General features: G+C 44.2%; 1 protein-coding gene across 1 annotated transcript in view; it reads right to left on the reverse strand.

The window, feature by feature from the left end:
• HCFC2 (host cell factor C2) overlaps positions 1 to 14,304 on the reverse strand; it is a 389,963-nt gene that overhangs the window by 69,633 nt on the left and 306,026 nt on the right. The gene's annotated exons all lie outside the window — the stretch shown is intronic.

Here is a 14,304-nt window from a genome sequence, read left to right on the forward strand (position 1 = left end):
AAGGATGCATTGATGAATGTGGTGATGAAGGGGGCGAGTGCCGTAGGAGCTTCTTTAATAAGCGTGGCTGGGCAGACATCTCCCTTACAATTCGATGGTTTGAGTTTAAGTATAATCAATTCTACTTCTCTAATAGATAGAGGTTTGAAGTTGAATTGTGGCAACATTGGAGAAGGTATAGAAGGCGGCATCTGAGGTAGGGCGGAGTTGATGAGATTTCTTTTCACATTTATTTTGTTAAGTAACAAAGTAATTTTGCCTTGTATCGCATTTTGTATGTTGGTACACCATTGGGTGTCATTAATACAGGAGTCCGGTGTAGGGGCAGGAGATTCAAGTTCTTTTAATTCCTTGATACTTGAGTTAGCTTTGGTGATCCGGTCATTGAAATTCTCTTTTCTAGCCTGGACAATATCTGTTTTGTAGTTAAAAGAAGCCGCTGCAAAGATGTCTATTTTGTATGGAAGGGGAATTTTCCAATTGGTTTCAGCTGTACGTTTCTCTTTCCTAAGGGTTTTTAAATAAGGCGTATACCATTTGTTGATGTGGGCACGTGGTTTACCTTTTGGAAGTTTGAGAGGGGCTATCGTGTTGATTGCTTTAAGGATAGTCTCATTGTAGAGATTCACTAGATCCGATGGGTCCGTAAGGGAGGCATCGGGATGTGTTATTGGGTGTAGTAAAAGTAACACGTTTTCTAGTGTAAGGTTATGTTTGCTTCTTGTCATTGATGCAGGGGATTTAATAGGAGTGGCAAGAGGAGCAGCCTTGTCAATGGAGAATGTAATTAAGTGATGGTCAATCCATGCACAAGGTGTGTTAGACAATATCTTAGTAGTACAGTTAAGGTCTGCTAGCCAATAAAGAATGCAGCCTTTATTATGCGTTGGGTTGGTTATGCGATGTATAAACCCAAGCCCAGAGATAGTCTCCTTAAGTGTGGATGCTTTGGTATCTTTAAGGTCATCAAGGCCTTGATTGAAATCTCCTAAGATTATAACTTGGGAGTTACATTTTGTGTTATTAGACAGTAGGTGAGAAATAATGTAGAGGTACTGCCAGGGGGTCGGAAGATCAGGTGCAAAGTAATGGTGGATGTGGCAGAGGTAGATAATTTGGCCGAAAGTATTTCAGCAGATGGTAAATACTGCTCGTTAATCATTCTCAATTCTAGTATCGTTTTATAGATGCCTTTAGCGGAGTTGGATTCTCTATCTGCACGTGGGATAGAATAGTGAGCAGGTAAAGCTAGTGCTAGTGTGGGACCTGATGTGGGGTTTAACCATGTTTCAGTGATAGCCATGACGTCAAGGTCGGGGGCAGTCAAGATGTCCAGAATGTCTAAGGCATGTGCTTGGATAGATATGGCATGAATGAGCCCTATTTTGATACTGTTTGATGATCTGCTAGGTAAAGGTGTTGGCATTTTGTCCTTGAGTGGGTTTTTTGGGAAGATGTTTAGCTGTGGTATTCCCTTTAGGTTGCTGGAATCGTGAGGATCTAGATCCTAGTCTTGAGTTTCTTTGTGGTGTGGGGCATGGTCTGGTAAGTATGTTTATCAAAGGTGGTTCGATTTTTGGTATAAGGTAATGGAGAATTCATGTGTGAGGCATACTTCACTTGTTTGAGGCTGGGAGGGACTTTTGGCACGCGTGGCAAGGTAATTCTGGTTAGGGTGTATTAGCTGGTTACTTGGTGTACCAAGTGCTGTTACCTTTATACAAGGTTTAAGGAATTTAGTTAGTTGGATGTCGCACGATGATGGCAAGGTCGTTGTCATTGTTAGGTTAGTGATAGGTAAGGTATGGCGTGGGTAGGAGTCCATGTTTAAGAAGTGATTCATTATATTAGTGGTAAGATTAGATATGATCATATTGTTAATAGTGCTGAATATGCCTACAAGTAAAATCCAGTGTGGGGACATCTTACAAAGCAAGGTGGCTAGTTCAGAATACAGTAATGGTATGGCAAGAGCATGTTTGGAGCAGGTCTATGATGCTAATACACACTAGAGGGCTAATCCACGCTAAGTGGTAGTTCAAATGCAGGCTAAATAATGCAATGGGCTTGTTGCTAAGATACAGTAGTTTGAGATACGACACAAAGATAACAATACTGTTGTAGGCTATGAAAATGGTACTAATGCAGGCTAGTACACAGTAGACTAGTTCAGCCTACGACTAAAGTGGAGAGGCTAGTCTTAGCTATGTAGAGCAATATGCTAGATCATGCTGCAATTGGATGAGTTTATCATGGTGCAGGCGACACCTTAAGGTAGACTGGTGAAGCGAAATAACACAATAGACTAGTTCGTAATTCAGCAATGGAGTGGAATCAAGGCTAGATCTATGGCTATTCCGATAAGCGGAGCTATGCCACGCTAAGTAGTGTTATATGTTAGACCAGTGATGTAATGCAATACAATAGGCTAGACCAACGATCAGCATTCAGGTTCAGGTAAGACATGTATAATACTGGCTAACGTCTTATTGGATTAGTCTGAGAGAGTAGGCTATTTCGGTACTCAGAACGCAATAGTATATTTAATTAGCAGTTAAGTAGTTCTCTGTGCAATAATATAGCAATACCATATGTGACATTGCAGTAGTAAATATAGGTAAAGTCACGGCTGGCATAAAGGTTGGAACAATATACGAATCCCAAATGGTGGAGCAGATGGATAATAATGGACCTTCGCTACGCAGGAGCCGACGGCTTGAGGAGAAATTGTCTAAACATTCAAGGTATAAGTAGATGATAGTCCGACCGAAATTAGGCGCAGACGAAGCGGATAGGATTGTAAACACAATATAACTAAGTTTGTCTCAGAGGAGAGATCAGCAACATTTGGCACTAGGGTCATACAATAGTCAGTAGGTCAGCAGACCAGATGAGTTGATGGCAACTGTGGCCGGCATTTATGAAAGAAGATTAGTGGATCAGAATGCAATTAGCCATTCTTGATAAATACCTACATTTCACTGTATACCATTACACTGAATGAGAAATATTCAAAGCTTTTTTCATTCGAATTTAGTTTTGAGTGGTTACATTTTTTTAAATAGATGGGGTGGGGTAAGGATATAGGATAAGGTAGGGGCAAGTGGGGGTGGGAAGGGCTACCCCTGCATATTAAAAAAAAAAAAAAGAAACAAAACAAATTTGAAGATTTCAACATTAGGAGAAATGGATTCAGTGAAATCACATTCATCCTTTATTGGGGAGTAAAACCAGGCTACATATACTTTTTGAATACAGACAGTAATTCAAGGGTAATAGACCCTGTCAGTCATGCAGTGACACTCAGTTAAGAAATCACTTTGTAAACCAACCCGGTTAAAAAGATACCTTTCTGAATAGTGGAACACAAATTCATGGAACAGTATAAACCTATAACTACATTTAGGATAACCCTCCGTTATACCAGGCGAGTAAGACCTAATGTTGTAATAAACTATTACAGTTGCTTTTCAGATCAGTGGAACACAGACTGAGGTAAGCAATAACTCTACAATATTTTAGGATTGCACAAAGCAGGCCAAGGAGAGTAAAACCTGCGGTACACTAATTGAGAATGGCACACAGGTAGACTTATTCTAGAGAGGCTATACAGCAGGTCAGGGGAAGCAAACCCCAGTATACACATATTCTGAAAGAAATAGCTGGGTGAAGCCAACAGCATTACTTTTGGGAAGAGGAGAATCCTATTCACAGGCAAGTAAAACAAACCTACATATACTTTTAAGAATGGCAGAACACATTCAAAGGAAAGTAAGAACTCTTGTAACTGCTCATATCTCAGAGGGACAGTTACCAAACCAACTCTTTAACAAGTAAGTCACTTTTTTACACTTGTTACATTTCAGGGCAAAAGGCCCAAACCTTAAGTCTTTTCCCTATTCTTCAAGCATGAGAGTAGTGCTCAGTGGTGGAGGGATGGGGGGAGACACTAGTACTCTAGTGGACAGCAGACTGGTCAGGAAGTTCACTTTAGAGTTAGTTAGGGTCCAGGGACTTTAGAGAAGGCACCCTAGAAGGAGTCCAGCATTGGGCCTGGGCAAACCGGATGAGAGCCCTCCCAATCACATGAATCACCCCCAAAGCTTCATAGGAATCACACAAGGCTTAAGGTAAGTAATACCCCAGTCAACACAGTACCTCAGTGTTAGGTAAGAATTGGTGTAGTAACACTGTGTGAGACTACACAACACTTATCTGCTTGGTATTAGGTAACCCACCTGTTGGTATAGGTCTGTACTACACAAGTTGGTAGTGTGACTGAGCTGCCAGGCATAACTTAAGAGGGGTAAATGTGAGCTGTACAGCTGTAGCAATGAAATCCACAAATACAAGTGTCCAAGTAACACTTATACTCAAAGTTTCAGTTCTAAATAGTTATTTAACATCCATTTTTAAATGAGAGTGCTTTAAAAAAAGATCACGATATATAACTATCAAATATACTTTATAATAATTTTCAGAATCAGCACAAGTTTAGTGAATACTCTTCAGAGATGCTTTTCAGACACATCCTACACCCAGAGGTGACTTCATTCACAAGGACAGTAATGGCATGTATATATCACTAGTTATACTTTGCAGATTCTGAGATTGCAGAAAGGAAAGGTTAAAGGAAGGAAAAAGGTTAAACAGGTTCTCAGGGCATGCGAGTATACTTAAATCTTCCAATGAAGGTCTAGACAAGGCTTTCCCAGCAATAACAGTCTAAAAACAAGTTACTACCGATGAGGGACAGAAACTTAAGTCAATGGACTAGAAGTCTGCAGGGAGCCAGGATAGCCAAAGTCAATTGGAGCACAGTCGATGGAGCTGAGGCACTAAGATAATAAAAGTCTTGAACAAAGTTAGAGAGTTTTGTAGAAATCACTTGCAAGGCCACAAGCTGTTACACTTGTGAAAAGCAGAGTTGGAATCAACTGCAACAAAAGTAGCCAATGTAAGACTCAACTGAGAAGAGCACACAGTTAAGGATATAATGAGGTAAATACCCCAAGTCTAAACGGTACTTTTGGTTTGAAGAACAGTGGTCCAGCTGGATTCTGTGTTCCTGAGCCTCAGTCGTGGGACAAGAGGGAGGACGTCTGGAGGACGCTTGCGGCAGCAATTTGGAGGTCGTCGGCAGCGAAAGGCTCTTTTCGGATCAGCGGCACTGCACAGTTTCTGCATGCAGTAAACACCACCACTACGGATCCAGGATACCGGTTTGGCTTCCTTCACTCCTCGAGTCCTGCACTCTGGTGAGGGGACTCAAACTCTGGTCGTCCTGCTTCTGGAGAGTCCTTAGGAGATTCCTGGAGCTTCTGGACGGATTACAGAAGTTTCACTCAACTACAGATTTCTCGACCCCTGGCACTCGGTTCCTGTAACAGCGAAGAAGTACAGCCAGTCGGGGAGGATGGTCCAGGGAAGTTAGTCTCGAGGTTAGTTGGTCCCACTAACCCAAGGGTATAAGTCGTCCATTCCAGAGCTTCTCTTGTCCATTAGAAAAAGGCTGCCAATCACACAGCAGGGTGGCTGTCCTGTAAGGACAGCCAGACAGCCAATCAGGACAGGTTGCATTCAGGCATTCCTAGAGACAAAAGGACAGGGGAGCTTCGGGTACCTCCCTCACATCCTGCCTTTCCAGACACTGGAGCCAGAGGCGGGTTTCAGGACTGAAGCCTGCCAAAGGCAAAACAAACAAATGCTTCAACTCAGTTTTGACACAGCTTAAAACCCAAGAATGACCTCACAAACAGAAAATGGCGAAAAAAGAAGACCGGGCCATTTTGACAGAATGGTCACACATGGGTGCTCTACTGCAGTTGAGGATTTAGCCTGCGGAAGAAAAGCACAATGGTAGGAAAATTAAACCACTGCCGCCAGCCATTTAAAGTAGTGAGGGTAACAAAAAATGTTACATGAGAATGTAGGATATGGGGCTACTAGGTAACCCCCAGCACTCCACATAAAATGGGGTGTGATGGACCTACTAATAGAAAGGTAGTTCACACACAAAAAGATATTTAAACCTTGTGAGAAATCTAAAGGATTTGTCTGGGACACTGCACTGAAGATGCTGTGTGTCACTATACAAAAAGTAGATGCCTATGGAGTTTGTCGACTCCAAAAACAGAGGAAACGCATAATCCAAATCAGATCAAAACACATGAGAGGGAGCAAAAGGTCTCGATCACTCCAGGGCTAAAATTAAAATGTCCTAAAGTCCAGCAAAAAGAGCTGCGGATCTTAAAGGTTGAAGGGAATCGGCACAGAAATGAGAATTCTCCCAACACTTATCACAGAAGAGGTTGCCGCAGGATGTCATCAGGATCTGCAGTTATAAACATGGTCCTTCAATTCCTTGTTGTGGTGACTGAAGAAAGGACAGTGGAAGGGAATTTGCAGCAGGGATCAGCAGTGATCAACAGGGAAGGCTCCAGGCAAGAATTTCTTCACGGAAGGATGCAGCTCTGTGGTTTTGGCGCACATTTCAGGAGCCAGTAGAAGACTGAATATCGCTGGTCGGAATCCCGTTGCTAATCTGGTCCAGCACACTGGTGAGGTGACTTCAAGGACTCAAATGAAGTCTCTGGCGGTCCAGTAGGATGCCCCCAAAAGTTTCAGCAAGATTCGAAATTCGTAAAACCGTTCACTGTGCAATGGCTCAAGCGCCCAGGGTATTGCAACACAACAAGTTCGCAGCATGCAGTAGGATGGCTCAAAATGCAGGTCTACTTGAGACTAGTGGATCTCACCAGCCTCTGGATAGGAGTCATCGTGTTCGGGACCCCCAGATCGATTGGAAAGAAGGGTTACTGCTGGCTCCAGTTACACAGCAGGCTCTCCGGCCAGTGGAAAACGCTACAGCAGTCTTTTCTTTATTTTCCTTTTTGGTTTCAGCTCCAGTGGTCGACTTGTCAGCAGCATCCAGGTGCAGAGTATCTAAAAGAAACTACAGCACAACTTTTGCACTCTACCCCTACATTTTACAGCAAGGGGCAGTCTGGCCGTCCAAACAGGACAGCTAGCCCCCCACTGGGAGTTGTACCTTTTCATGCAAAGAGAAAGAGAAAGGGCTGCAGAGTTTTGGACTCTTCCCTTGCGTCCTACCTTTTCAGACACTCTGGAGCGTGGGCGGGGAATCCACAGGATTCCCGCTGAAGACAAAACTTCACTGAGGTTGCTCCTGCCTAGAATGGCAGGGGAAGACCTCAGAAACAGCAAGCACACGTGAAAAGGAGAAAAAAGAAGCAGCCCACCATTTTAGCAAAATGGTGGCCCTTCTGTGTATTGCCGAGGATGAATTAACAGCCTGCCAGTAATAGTGACTAAAAGTCATAAAAGTAGTTTACACTGCCACCAGCCATTCAAGTAAACTTGCAATTGTAACAAAATGTTACCAGGTAAGTAAGAAAGGGGATACAGTGTATCCCACCAGCACACCATGTAAGGTGCGGTGTGTTGGCTCAATATATACAATGTAAAGGGGGATATAACTTCAACTATACACTATGGAGGGACATACAAACATCACCCATAAAGAGTAAGACTAGGTGAGAGGGGAAAAAGATTCCCCTTTACCTAGGGACAAGGTAAAATAGATACTAAGTCCAAGAAAAAAGTTGTAGGGTTGACACAGGTTAGGAAGATTTATCATAATCATGAAAATGTTACCCAACACTAACATAGGACAGAGTCCATCCCTGGAGCTACCCCCTTGCCTGGGTGGTGGAACCGGGTTATGGGATTCCATCCGTTGCCTTCCTGGAGGATAGAAATTGGATCGCCCCTGTACCCCTATGGGAGAATTTTGAATAACTTTGAATCTCCTGCAAAGAAGCCCAAACTGGGTAACTTCACTTGAACTTTGTGGAACACTTGCTCTTAGGTTATTGATTGGACTTATTAGGTTTAGCTCCTGTGGACTGGCACTTCCTTCTAGATAAGGCTCGGTAACATTGGTGTAAGAATTGGTTAACATCCCCCCACCCCCGCCCACATTCGGTGAAATTTTAACAGTCCCTAATTCTATGTCAAGACCGGAGGCTCCCATTATGCTTCTCTTTCTTTTATTTAAATATTTAAAGAAAGGCTCAGCAGCAAGATATTTTTGTGCACCAAGTGTTATATGAGTAAACATAGAAAAGGGGGTGCACTAAATATATAATATAACAAGTAAAACATAATATAACAGTAGTATCTTCGGAGTTCTGAAGAAACAAACTCCATTTCCCAGAGTTCCCTAGTGTCACCAAAGAAACATCAACATGTGACTTAGTCCTCCAATGGGTGTCCTGATCCCTTCATAAACAGTCCTAAACATGATGCGACTTCCTCTTTCTTTGCTGCTCACAGCAAGAGATAAGTACCTTCATGTTTACCTCTGATTATGACACGTTACATAATAATTGACATTGTTTTATATATATATGTTTAATTATCGTTTATGAGCGTACCTTGCCTTTAAATTGATTTCATTTTGGTCAATTGCCTTCGTTGTTGACTCCGACGCCGGCTGCCTTCTGCTGGCGTCGGAGACCGCGGAATTCGAGGCCTCGCTTCGCAGTGCCGCCCGCTAACCACCAGGGGAGCTCCTGCTCTTCCTGGTCCCTTCCTCTATCCGTCGCCCGAGTGCGCATGACCCTCATTTTATAACGGTCTCTGCGAACTCGAGCGCCGGAAATTTCTCCTCAGGCGTCAGGCGGCAGCAATACATACTTCTTTCCATCGGAACGACAGGAATTCGCACGCGAGTGCTGTAAAATATATCTGAATACATAATTTGCATAAATTTAAAAAAAAAAAAAAAAAAAAAGGGAGAGAAAATTCTCCCGTTCAGCATTCTATAAAGAAAGCTGAACTGATTTACTGGGCAGTGAGAGAAGGCGTTCAAGGGCCCAGAAGACAAGACAATAAAAAAAATTTAAAAAAAAAAAAAAAGTGAGTAAGGTGCTTTAAACTTTATTATGGCAGCGCAGTACTCACCCCAATCAGATCAGCCCTGGTCTGAGACGGAGGAAGATCACTGCTATATAGATGAGGTGGCAATGGCTAACAGCTTACAAAAAGTACTGGGATCCTCTGTGGAGACCAGTATTAGGAAAGCAGTAACAGACATGCTCGTTCCCATTCAACAACGCCTAGAAACTATGGAAGAGCATTTAAGAGGGACCTCCCCCCCTGGGAGGAAGAGAACGCAAAAGAGGAAGCACCTTACGAAAGGGGGATGTATACCAGCTCGCAAGAGCAGAAGCTCTATGACCCCCCCGAGCCAGCCAACAGATGCCACAGCTGCCGTTTCGGACGCCTTCTCCAGGCTGAAACAAGCCTTTATGAACAGGAAGGTAACCTCTTCCCATGAACCCTCTTACCCAGAGGAAGAAATGAGGGAAAATGTACCCTCCAGCCCGGAGAGATATGGACAGGGCACTGAAGATGACCAAAACAAGAGCGTCTACGACGCTGATCCTTCTCAATCCTCATCTGAAGAGGAAATTCAAATAGAGGGTTCAAAACCCTCTGGTTCTGGGACTGCGGCAGACCCCATCCCCAAGAACACAACCGGAAACAAGCTTCCTGCAGAGGGGATGTTTACTCCGGAAGACCTTATGCACCCCAGATCCACAGACTGGGAACCATCTTCAAAGACATCAAAATACATTCATTTCAGGCTACGTAAGCCACTGGATAAAGAAGTCAGAGCTAGACTTCGAGCGGAATGTCCACGTCCGGATATTGCGGACAAAGTGGCTCTAACACCAGAACTAGATTCAAAGAGGATTACCTTCCTAGGTAAAAACGTAAAAGACCCAAGGAAAGGCATAGACCGTGCCTGGAAGTCCTGCCAGGACAAAGTACTAGACGTGGCGGGGCCACTAGCCAAGATTTCAGATCTAGCGGAAGAAGCAATAAACTCCTCTAACCCCATTGACCCGGTAATACTTTCTGGTTGGGTTCAACGAGCAATTTGCCTTCTAGGCAACGCCAGTTGTGCTATTTCGACAGAGCGCCGAAAAGGCATCCTATATAAAATAGACGCCAAACTGAGCGAGCTGGCAGACACAGAGTCCGGTCCAACAGCACAAGGTCTGCTTTTTGGAGATCCTTTTATGAAGGAAATGGCGAAATTCGTGGGAATATTTACAGCATTGGACAAAGCACAAGCCTCCATAAAAAGAGTCTTCGCGTCCAAGGTTTTCACCAGGGCCGGGCGAGGCAGAGGTCGCTCCTCCGGCCGTTATTTCTTCGACAAAAGATCTCAACACTCCAGAGGCCAGCATAATTCCTGGCAAGAGCGCTCCAACACTTTCTTTCCCTCAAGAGGTCGTGGAAGAGGACGCCCCTGGAGAAGATCGGCCAGATACCCAGCCCAACAACAATCTACAGGTCAGTGTACTTATAGCAGCGCCAGCGCCCATGACTCCTATAGGTGGGAGGTTAATGATGTTTATAAATGCTTGGGATACCTTATCAGGAGACGCCTGGGTCAGGGACACAGTTCGGGGCCTACGCCTAGAATTTTTCGAGCAGCCCATCCAGACATGTCGCCCTACTCCAATAGTAATGTCTCAGACAGATCAGATCGCTTTAGACAGCGAAATACACAATCTTTGTCTGAAGAGAGCAATTCGCCCCTGTCAAAGCCAGGGAGGGTTTTTCAGTCCCATATTCCTAGTCCGCAGGAAAGAAAAAGTACGACCAGTCATAAACCTCAAAGCTCTCAACGAATACATCATTTACCGCCATTTCAAAATGGAAGGTATACACATGCTCAGAGATCTTCTGAGACCGAACGATTGGCTCATGCGTCTAGACCTGAAAGACGCCTACTTGACGATACCAATTCATCAGGCACATACGAATTACCTGAGATTTTCCTGGAAGAATCGAGATTGGGAGTTCACAAGCCTACCTTTCGGGCTCTCTTCAGCGCCTTGGGTTTTCACCAAGCTTCTAAGGCCGGTAGTAGCTCATCTAAGAGAGCAAGGTGTTCGTCTTATTATTTATCTAGACGACATCATATTTATGGCACAGTCGCAAGAGCTAGTTCAGAAAGAGACCAAACTAGCTATAGACTTGCTACACAGTCTCGGCTTCCTTATAAATTGGGAAAAGTCAGTTCTTCTTCCATCCAAGAACATGGAATTTCTGGGCTTTGTCGTGGACACCCAGAATTGTCAACTCCGACTCCCATCAGCCAAGATCCATTCTACCAAAAGGGAGATTCGCAGGATTCTGCAGAAGGACCTGTTCTCTCTTCGAGAACTGGCAAGAGTGATAGGGTTGCTATCCTCTTCCATTCAAGCGATATTTCCCGGCCCTCTTCACTATCGCGAATTGCAAAGACTGAAAGGCCAACACTTAAGACACAGTCTTTCATACTCTCAACTCCTAACATTATCTCCCCAAGCGAGGACAGAACTCAACTGGTGGCTCACCCACATGGAGGCCTGGAACGGCAGAGCCATTTTCGGATCTGCTCCAGATATCATCATCGAGTCAGACGCCAGCCGCTCCGGATGGGGAGCGAGATGCGGCTCCATAGCCACAGGAGGGACCTGGTCCTATCAGGAGCTAGGCCTGCATATCAACTGCCTAGAACTTCTGCCAGGTTCCTTTGCAGTACGCTCCTTTGCCAGAGGCAGAGCGAGTTGCTGTATCTTGCTAAAAATGGACAACATTTCCGCGGTAAGATACATCAACCATCTAGGTGGCACCAAATCAATACCTCTAGCAGAATTAGCCAAGGACTTCTGGCACTTCTGTCTGGCGCATCGAATCTCAGTCACAGCAGAATATCTTCCCGGCCTATCAAATGTGGTAGCGGACTGGTACTCCCGCCACTCCACAGACTACAGCGACTGGAAGCTCGACAGAGGAGTCTTCCTCCGCCTCCAGGAGATTTGGGGCCCAATGTTCATAGATCTTTTCGCCTCCAGACTCAATACACAGCTACCACGGTTTTACAGCTGGAGACCGGATCCAGCAGCAACAGCAACAGACGCTTTTCTCCAACAATGGTCCCAAGGGGTACTCTATGCTTTTCCCCCATTCACCATGATAGCGAGGACCCTGGCGAAGGCCCGTCTGGAACATTCAGACTTAGTCCTCATAGCACCGGTCTGGACATCTCAGACCTGGTATCCAGTCCTTCTGGAACTTTCCTCGGATTTTCCAATCCTACTACCCCAATTTCCAGATCTTCTTCTAGATCCTTCAGGGCAGAGACACCCCCTTCTTCTCAACGGTTCTCTGACCCTGGCAGCATGGAGGATTTCAGGGCAAGATGGAGAACTCCAGGCATGTCACACAGGGCGATCAGTCTCATTGAGGAAAGCTGGGCTCCTACCACCCTTAAAAGATATTCCAACTCTTGGGGCGCCTGGAGCACCTGGTGCCGGGAAAAAGGCTTACATCCAATTTCAGCACCTGTAGAGGAAATCTTGAATTTCTTAGCATCTCTAGTAGAAAGAGGGCTCGCCTACAGGACAGTGAACGCATATCGTTCAGCGATTTCAGCTGGTCACGACCTCATTGAAGGAATACCAGCTGGTGAACACCACCTCGTCTGCAGATTATTAAAAGGAGTAAGACTTACAGTGCCGCCCCTTTCCCGCTATGACAAACTTTGGGACGTTAACAAAGTATTGAATCTTTTCCTTTCATGGCATCATAATGAGGAACTATCACGTACAGCCCTCTCGGGCAAGCTTACTACTTTACTCTGCTTAGTCTCCTGCAGGAGAGTCTCTGATGTCAGAGCCCTTGACCTAGCGGGCAGAACCTTTTCTCCTGACGGTATTGTATTTCACATACACAGAAGAACGAAATGTAACTCTAGGGTAATTTCTTACCCCGCCTTCAAGGACCAACCCAAACTTTGTCTGGTGAAATGCCTGAAGGTTTATGAAGAAAAGACAGCCCCCCTTAGGGCCCTCCCCAACGGGCAACTACTGATAGCTCTGCGTAAACCACACAAACCAGTTTCCGCCCCCACTTTAGCGCGCTGGGTGCGCTGGACTCTAACTCAAGCCGGGATAGATACCCAGCACTTCGGAGCTCACTCTGTGAGGGGAGCTATGGCATCTAAAGCCTTTCAGGCTGGAGTTCGACTAGAAGACATTATGAGAATGGCAGACTGGGCAAGCGAATCAGTATTTAAACAATTCTACTTAAAACCAGTAGATCAACCAGCATCTATTGTGGTGAGTAAGCTTTAAACAAGCATAATGGGAGCCTCCGGTCTTGACATAGAATAAAGATTTTCCATAATAACTTACTAGAAAGTCTTGATTCTATTAAAGACACGGAGGCGAGCATTATCCCACCCAATGAGAAAATAATACTGTACATCTCTTCTAATTGTGACAATGTATTATTATAAGTTACTAAAACTCACAAAGAAATGATTGCATTTTATGAGAAATAAATAAATAACCAATGACATTTTCTCCCACCCCGATAAGGGAACAAGGGTTGTTATATACATGAAGTAATTTTGCTTTCTATCTCCTTTTTTCGACAGCGCCTGCCGACAAATCCACTTGATCAACTGTTCAACAGATCTAACAAATTCAAGTGCTACCTTTCCATGGACAGCCAAGTTCGCAGCTTCGAAAGAGGAAGTCGCATCATGTTTAGGACTGTTTATGAAGGGATCAGGACACCCATTGGAGGACTAAGTCACATGTTGATGTTTCTTTGGTGACACTAGGGAACTCTGGGAAATGGAGTTTGTTTCTTCAGAACTCCGAAGATACTACTGTTATATTATGTTTTACTTGTTATATTATATATTTAGTGAACCCCCTTTTCTATGTTTACTCATATAACACTTGGTGCACAAAAATATCTTGCTGCTGAGCCTTTCTTTAAATATTTAAATAAAAGAAAGAGAAGCATAATGCTCGCCTCCGTGTCTTTAATAGAATCAAGACTTTCTAGTAAGTTATTATGGAAAATCTTTATTGTAATGGAGTAAATTTGAAAATGTCGTGCATGCCCCACTTTAGATACTGAACTGAGATTGTATGCGTAACATACACAATTTGACTTACCTTTTAGTGTTTTGCTTTGAAGCACCTGTGCTTATAAGTATACCTGCGTGGACAATCCTTGGCTTGACAATCATTCATATCTGGTAATTTTACTTCACCACAAACCCCCCAATCTTCTTCTAAGCCTTACTGCTCTGCCTAGTTACCAAGCGAGTTTGCTTAGTGGACTAGAGAAGGTTTTCATCACCATACACAAGCAGTGGCTCTGAAGTAGCTAACCAAAACCAGTGCTCGATGCAGAGGC

The sequence above is a fragment of the Ambystoma mexicanum genome, chromosome 12 (genome assembly GCF_040938575.1).
Source record: "Ambystoma mexicanum isolate Mex_15411 chromosome 12, UKY_AmexF1_1, whole genome shotgun sequence".
In the NCBI taxonomy this organism is placed as follows: domain Eukaryota; kingdom Metazoa; phylum Chordata; class Amphibia; order Caudata; family Ambystomatidae; genus Ambystoma; species Ambystoma mexicanum.